Genomic DNA, 8,403 nt, shown 5'->3' on the forward strand with positions numbered 1-8,403 from the left:
TTTTTTTTTTTTTTAAGTTTTTAAAGTTGTGAGTAGTTAAAATTATGTGATCTTGGACCTTTTATTCAGTGTGTACCATTGAAAAGACTGTAAATCTTTAGCTTAGCTTAACTTGGTATTGGAATCTGAAATATTCCTTTAAGTTGCATTTACAGTAAGTTGTACAACAGTTAAGTTGTATTTACAAGACAGAACATTCGTTTGAGCCTTTGTAACAAATTCACCTTTAACTGACAAAGTGATTTCTGTAGTTATACAATGGAAAGGTATTGCAGAATTCGAGTAGAACAAATCTCTTACCACTCCAGAGATGAAGACAAACATTACAGAGTGGCCAATATCACCTAACTTAATCTAGACAAATGAAAAAAAACTCTATAATAACCACAGGAAGACAAAACAGGGACAGGCTGAACATATGAATGAAGAAAGAAGCTGTGGACCCTGAATTTTTCTGTCCCTGCCCTGAATACCAATAACAGGAGATCTACAGCACACACACTGATGTAAACCCACACACAAACCCACATCCTTCTACACAAGCAAAATAGAGCAGACGATATATATATCTTTCATAGGATGTCACAAGTCAGTTTGTTGAAATTTCATCGCTGCTAGATATTCCACAGTCAACTGTAAGTGGGATTACTGGAAATTGGAAGCATTTAGAGAACAGGGTGGGTCATTAAGTGCTGGTGCGTAAAACTAGAGCATTGCCAACGCTCTACTGATTTGATTAGCTGAAGAGTTCCAAACTTCCACTGGCATTAATATCAGTACAAAAGCTGCATGGCGAGAGCTTGATGGAAAGGGTTTCCATGGCCGAGTAGCTGCATGCAAACCTCACTTCACCAAGTACAACACCAAGCGTCGGATGGAGTGTGTAAAGCATGACGCCACTGGACTCTGGAGCAGTGGAAACCTGTTCTGTGGAATGACAAATTAGATCTTCTCTGTTTGGTAGTCTGATGGGCAAGTCAGGGTTTGGTGGATGCCAGGAGAACATCATCTGCCTGACTGCATTGTGCCCACTTCAAAAGTTTCTTATTTAAAACGTGTTATTGCAGCGTTGAACAATGTGGCTAATCACAGACATGTCTGTTGATTTCTTGAACGCAATGGCCAATCAGGTGTGTTTAAGTTAGAATCCACTTACCATTCAAAGCGCTGGAGTTTTCGTTCAAAGATAAGTTACAGAAGCTTGTAAATCCTGTCATTATAACAAAGTGTATAAACGATGTAAATAAAATTACTTACATTCATTGTGCAATGTAGAGAGCTTCATTGATTATAAAAGAACTTTGTGAGATTGCGATAAACTGAAATGAGTGACAACTTTTTAGTGATTATAAAAAGAGTGTTCTGTGCACGCTTTCTTGAATATCTAATCCATTCAGAATCTGAATAAAAGTTGTTTTTTTGTTTTTTTCATGCTGCTAAAAGGAGCAACATGGTGTACACACTGTAAAGTTTCAGGGTCGCGGAAATTTATGTTGCATCAATTTAAAAAGAAGAAAAAAGGGTCGCTCTTAATAAAAAGTTTGAACACCATTGCTCAACTAGATGAACAGGCATAAATTCCCACAGATACTCTCCAAAATCTTGTGGAAAGCCTTCCCAAAAGAGTGGAGACTGGTATAGCTGCAAAGGGGGTCAAGCTCCAGTTTAATAACTTTGTATTTAGAATACAATGTCCCTGTTGGTCTATTGTTGGTCTAATGGTCAGGTATCCAAATACTTTCTATATAGTGTATCTAGGTAGACTTACTTTGACAACAGTAGGGGCGTGCTCTCAAAATAGGGTGAATGATGCAACATAACTCCAGCAGGCATCTCTGGTACTTCATTAAAGTAGACTCTACAGTAGAGTTGCAAAGACTGAAAAACATCTTCTCTCTCTCTCTCTCTCTCTCTCTCTCTCTCGGGTCATGAGATCAATAGCCATTTGATTCTCCACAAACAGTGAGATATTCTCACAAAACAATTTTATGAACTCTGTAAGCCACTGAAATTTAGGTTCAGAGTTGAAAGAAAAACTTAGGAGGGATATTAACCATGCTGACATGAATACTGCAGTAAATGGATGCAGAATGAGGTCTCAAGACGTTTTTTTTTTGTTTTTTTTTATACATTCATACAGTATATCAGCATGGTGTCGGCAAGTTATATACTCATAAAAATGTGTACATATATCTTAAATCAAAACTCAAATATACTCTTACATTCAAATTCATTCTTACAGCCAGACATACATTTGTCATACTGTTTGAAGGACTACACTACATGAGTACATTAGGCCACTCACAGCATAATGGTCACATCAGAGCAGAATTAGTCTCCGTGAAAGGCACACAAGATCTGTTTCCTCGGCTTTCATGTAAAGCTTGCTGGAATGCAATCAGATGCCATATTAACTGGTGTCTTTCACACCAGTGTGGGCTACATGTACGCATCACTAGGGATGAAAAATAGCATTTGCTTTAACAAAGAAGATGAAGGAAGAGGAGAAATAGGAAAGAAGATGGCATGCAAGATGGCTGTTTGGCATGATATGTTTACTGTTTCTTTGAGGAACCAGTATTGATGAGCTGAGGTCTGGTCATTTTTACAGACTCTCATTTTGGTGGTATATGTAGGGACTTTAGCCCTATTCGGAGGGGACTAATTTTCTAAACAATGTTTGAGTTACAGGTCTTATCACCCGACGTCTGTGATTCCATGTACCGATTCGGACGAGAATAACATCTCTGTGTTTATTACAGAGATGGGAGGGTCTGTTTTGTACATCTGGGCATTAAACAAACATGCTACGATAATTTTCATAAAGGTACATATGTAGCATAATTAAATCATTATGTAAATGAGTGCAGAAATGAAGACGAGTAATCTTACCTGACGCTGATATTACTGTAGCCAGTCTTAACAGTTTATGCGATCTTCTGTGAAACACAAATTTCTCTAATGCCCCCCCTGTAAAACTAGTGCTGTACGAAAAGGGCTTTAGTTGATACAATATAACACAGTCAGTATCGGTCCTAGACCCAAACTCACTGTCAACAACAACTGATACATTCAGTCAGAGTTGAGTTAGAAATAAAAAAGGAAGAATATTACAAACAATAGAAAAAATAAATACATAAATAAACAAGTTAGATATAAAATAATAATAGCCTACTATACAGAAACTGAATAAAGTACTCAAATTTAAAAATAAAACACTGCATAGTTTTTACCATATGGATATATATGAATTCTTATTAAAGTTACTAAAGTTATTCAGTCAAGAGCAGTTAATGATTTTCTAATTTTCTTTTGTTGTTTGATTAACATTAAATGACAGGGACAACAGCAGGTTTATTAAGCTGTCACTTTATGACCGAATGCACAGATCTAATGCACTGACAAGCATTCAGTTACTTTCCTAACTGTTTATGTTCACTTAAGACTGAAACTGATTGTGTTTAAGATTTAAGTTATATCTCAAATGACAAGGGATTAACCATGTTTATATTAATTAACCCACAAACTCATTCTCTCAGATGGCCTGGGTATGCATATTGATATACTGATATACTGCATATACAGTGCCCTCCTTAAGTATTGGGACAGTAATGACAAAATTGCTTTGTTTGCTGTGTAGTCAAGACATCTGCAAATATGATTAAAAGATGAATATGAGACAAAACTGCAGAATGTCACATTTTATTATTAGCTGTTTTAACACATACATGTTTTACCAAATAAAAAGGACAGCACTTTTAGAGTTCATTCCACTATTTGATGTGAGCATAAGTATTGGAACAGTTGAACTTAAGGCATATGTAAAAGATTAAAAGCTATAATTTAGTTGCAGATCCCTTGTGTGCAATCACAGCAGTGAGTCTGCGACCCATAGACATCACCAGACTCTTGGTCTCACCCTTTGAAATGTGTTTCCCTGTTTTTAATGAAGCCAATTCCAACATTCATGCCCATGCATAGCTGAACCTCCACCATGCTTTACAGATGAGGCTGTATGCCTTAGGATCATTTGCAGTTCCCTTTTTCTCCACACTTTTGCTTTCCCATCACTTAGATAAAGGTTAATCTTTGTCTCATCTGTCCATAAAACTCCAAATCTCTACTGGCTCACATTTGTGCTTTTTTGCAAACTTGCTGATCAGAGGTTTGCATCTTGCTGTGTAGCCTCTGTAATTCTGCGTGGAAGTCTCCTGTGGACAGTAGATTGACAGAGCATCACCCCAGCTTTCTGGAGGTTATTGGTGATTTTACAGACACGTATTTTAGGGTTCATTTTCACAACTTTTATGATTTGTCTGTCATCAACTGCTGTTGTTTTTCTCAGCCGAGCAGGTCGTTGTTGGTTGCTGATGTCGCCAGTGGTTTTCAAACTCTTAATTTCTACATGTCTTTTGTTTTTGCTATAGCTCTAATTGACTTCCTCTTTTCTTTTAGCATCCAAATTGCTTGGTTTGCAGCTCCCTCGTCTTCATCCTGGTTTGTGTGTATCGTCATCAAATGCAAGACTTAGAATGCAGAAGCAATTGATATAACTGATACGACACATTCCCTGCTTTTAATATCTGAACAATTAATGCATCAGGACACAGCTGATCACTTACAAAGTCCTGTGAGGCAACTGTTCCAATACTTATGCTCACACCAGATAGGGGATGAAACTCTAGAAGTGCTGATCTTCTTAGCTGGTAAAACATCTATGTGTTGAATCACCCAATAATAAAATGTGACATTCTGTAGTTTTGTCTCATATTCTTCCGCGTTCTGGATTAATTGTAGAGGTTTGATAGAAGTGGCTGGAAGATCTGCCAAGAGAGCATTGCAATAGTCCAGCCTGGACAGAACAAGAGCTTGAACAAGGAGTTGTGAAGCATGTTCCGAAAGAAAGGGCCTGATCTTCTTGATGTTGAATAAAGCAAATCTGCAGGACCGGACAGTTTTAACAATGTGGTCTGAGACAGTAAGCTGATCATCATTCATATCTCCAAGGTTTCTGGCTGTTTTTGAAGGAGTTATGGTAGATGCGCCTAACTGGACGGTGAAATTGTGATGAAACGATGGGTTTGCTGGAACCACAAGTAGTTCTGTCTTGGCAAGGTTGAATTGAAGGTGATGGTCCTTCATCCAGCAAGAAATGTATGTTAGACAAACTGAGATGCGAGCAGCTATCGTCGGATCATCAGGATGGAATGAGAGGTAGAGTTGAGTGTCATCAGCATAGCAGTGATATGAAAAGCCATGTTTCTGAATGACAGAACCTAGTATATATATATATATATATACACATATACAGATGCCTCAATTCAAGGTAATATAAATTACACAACAGTTACAGTTTTATGTCCTTTATTTTTCTTATTGATGTCCAAATGCTATTGTTCATGTCAGAACTGTTCATATAACACATTTAATTTCTCACCTACACCATGTAAAGTAGTTTTTTGACTGTAGTTTGACTGCTTTCTCATGATCTCCCACAGATGCATGGCAACATCAGATCAATGGCATTATTCTCAGTCATAGCATTTATTTGACTGCTTTCATCTCTTTGTCTTTGCAGGTTTACAGTCCTTTGCTAATGTGTCCTTTCAAACATTGGCCCTTGAACCTTACACTACTGAAACGTTGACACATCTACAAAAGAATCACAGCTCCAAGCAGCTGAGTAATGAGATCGAACGATAACCACATAAAGAGGAAGGCAAGTAAATAAATAAATGGAGACACCACTGGAAACACCGTTGGATGGCAAATCCCCAATTAGCCCTCGAAATCACATTCGGGAGCTAAGCGGCTAGCAGGAAATGAACATGGCAGTAGCCATGGCAGCCAACAGGCTGAAATTTAATGGAACAATTAGCGCTTAGCGCAGGGTACGTGACCTCTCTGATAGAGTAGGACTCTGGGCTCAGGATCCAGTAATGTGTGCTGAAGAGCGGGTCAGTGAGTCAATACAGTGCTAAATGTGACCAAGATGGAACACAGGAAGTCCTCACCTCATAATTTCAGAGCAGCGTGACCCATCGGCGCTGATGAGACGATTAACAGAGGGACTCCACGGCCTTTGACTTTGCATGCGGTGTTCTTCTGTCCTTATGGCATAGCGTATCTAGCATTTGTTTGCTTGTGTATTCATTTTTTCCCTTTGAAAATAGCAATGAAGCTTAAACATAAAGGGGGTGAAGGTGTATAAGGCAAGACAGGACTATTTTCTCCCTTTTTTGCTTTCCTTTTTCCTTCCAGCTCAAGTTTTGACACTTAATAGGCTATTTTGGACACACACAAAAGCAGGACATGACTGAGCAATACAGACAGTCTTTTAGCCTGTGATGAACCCAGCAGGGGAAACATGAATCAAACTGCCTTTATTCGCTTCACACCCTAACTACAGGACTGTCAGAACAAAGAGATCTCACACACAGCTACCAATCCAGCCTGTCTGCCTTATTACAGACCTCCTAAGCCAAAAACTCGCCAGCCGCCCGGTAGAGTGACAGAACTGCTGGCAAAGGGCTTTTTTAGCAAAGCATCTTTTCAGAATTTCAAAGATGCTCAGAAATAAAAAAGAGAAGGTGAGATAGGTAGAGTAGATGTCGCTCTTCTATTTATCAACCCACCAAACTGGCTCTTCAATATACCTACCATCATTTTATGTTGTGTATGTATGTTGTCCTCATTGCAAAAACAGTCATTGCAGACAAATGGCTTTTTAATTGCAGTAAGAATCCCTGCAATCACAAGCTTCTAACTTTTACGGCATCAATCATCTAAATGTTTTAATATAAGCTTAGACTAATTCAAAAGCCTGGTGTAGTCATTACATTTTATGTGCCATTCGCACCATACAGTTACGTCTACCCTCTGTACAGATGCAAACACAAGCACACAAACAGTAATTATACCTATCAAAAAGAACCAGGGCAATTAAACAGCATGCCAGGCAAAAGAGAAGCATATTTATACTTTATATAGTACCTTGTTGATTTCTTATTATAGTACTTTTATCAAATAAAGTCATTTTTAGAAACATGAAAATTAAGTAAATGCTGTAACTGTAATCTGTAATCTGAGGGCTGTCAAAATAAAATTAACCTATTAACCAGACAGAAAAAACATGGCATTTTGTTGCCCAATCTCTATTCTAAATACATTTATGAACTATATTTTCCAAGACTTCAGTAGCCATCTGTCAGCTTTCAGTTAGGAATATATATATATATATATATATATATATATATATATACAGGGTTACAGTGGTGGCAAACCCCTCAGGGAACCAACCCTCGGGGGCCCACCACTCCTCCAGCGCTCCGCAGCCAGCCGAGCCGCCAAAGGAACGCGCTGGGCCTTCTTCAAAGAGCGTACCAGCGGTATCCCTTGGGGCTCCTCCCGATGACCGGATGTCGATAACTGCATTGGAGGGAGAGCTCTCTGGAGAGGAAGATTCGGCTGCGCTGCCGCCCTCCGGGACGGTGGCAAGGTTGGACGATTGGTTTCTTGGGGTGGCTCGCGCTGGTTCTCAGCGCCCCGCCTCGGTGCCTTTCTTCCCGGAGGTGCATGAGGAGCTCACCAGGTCATGGACGGCACCTTTAACTGCTGGAAACCGACCTGCTGGTTCCTCTTCCCTCACCACCCTCGACGATGGTGCAGCTAGGGGGTATACAAGGTTCCCCCCGGTGGAGCGGTCGGTTGCGATGCAGTTGTGTCCTAATACCGCCTCCAACCGGCAGGGAGAACCGTGCCTCCCCTCCCGGGTCTGTAGGTACTCGTCTGGCCTGTCCGGAAATGCTTATACAGCCTGTGGAGAAGCTGCCTCTGCCTCACATGCTACGGCGTTACTGCAGGTTCATCAGGCCAAGGCACTGAGGGACCTGCACGAGGGTGGTCATGATTCAGAAGTTCTGAAAGAGCTCCGAACCGCTACTGACCTCGCGCTCTGAGCGGCGAAGTTCACCGCGAGTTCTCTGGGTCCTCTGCAATGTCAAACCTGGCGGTGAGCGAAAGAGCAAGAGGCCCCGGGACAGGTGACCCAGAGAGGGAGGAAGCTGCTCTTTGGGGGATGGTGAAGGCACCTCTCCCTCCTCCGGAGAAGGGCCGTGGGGATAACACCGGACCTCACTCATCCTCCTCCTTTGCCAGCCGGCAGCAGCGGGCGGTTCAAGAGCGTCAACAAAAGGCCCTACTCACGCACTCTCTGCCAACGTGTGGAACCAGGTAAGCATTGCACCGCACACTCAGACCCCTCGCCGGTCCACTCACAAGCCGCCCGAGTTGGGTCCCTGTGTTCCACCTCACTGCCCCACTGCTTGCACGGTGTCTGGGTGCCTGGCTAGTACTACCCAACCCGTCTCGTTGGCTTCTGCGGACCATCAGCCTCAGCTATGC

The 8,403-nt window shown here is 41.1% G+C and overlaps 1 protein-coding gene across 1 annotated transcript in view; it reads right to left on the reverse strand.

The window, feature by feature from the left end:
• Window positions 1–8,403, reverse strand: part of fhit (fragile histidine triad diadenosine triphosphatase) — a 274,950-nt gene that overhangs the window by 27,162 nt on the left and 239,385 nt on the right. The window lies entirely within an intron of this gene.

The sequence above is a fragment of the Sinocyclocheilus rhinocerous genome, unplaced genomic scaffold (genome assembly GCF_001515625.1).
Source record: "Sinocyclocheilus rhinocerous isolate Xijiao unplaced genomic scaffold, SAMN03320098_v1.1 scaffold1864, whole genome shotgun sequence".
Lineage (NCBI taxonomy): Eukaryota > Metazoa > Chordata > Actinopteri > Cypriniformes > Cyprinidae > Sinocyclocheilus > Sinocyclocheilus rhinocerous.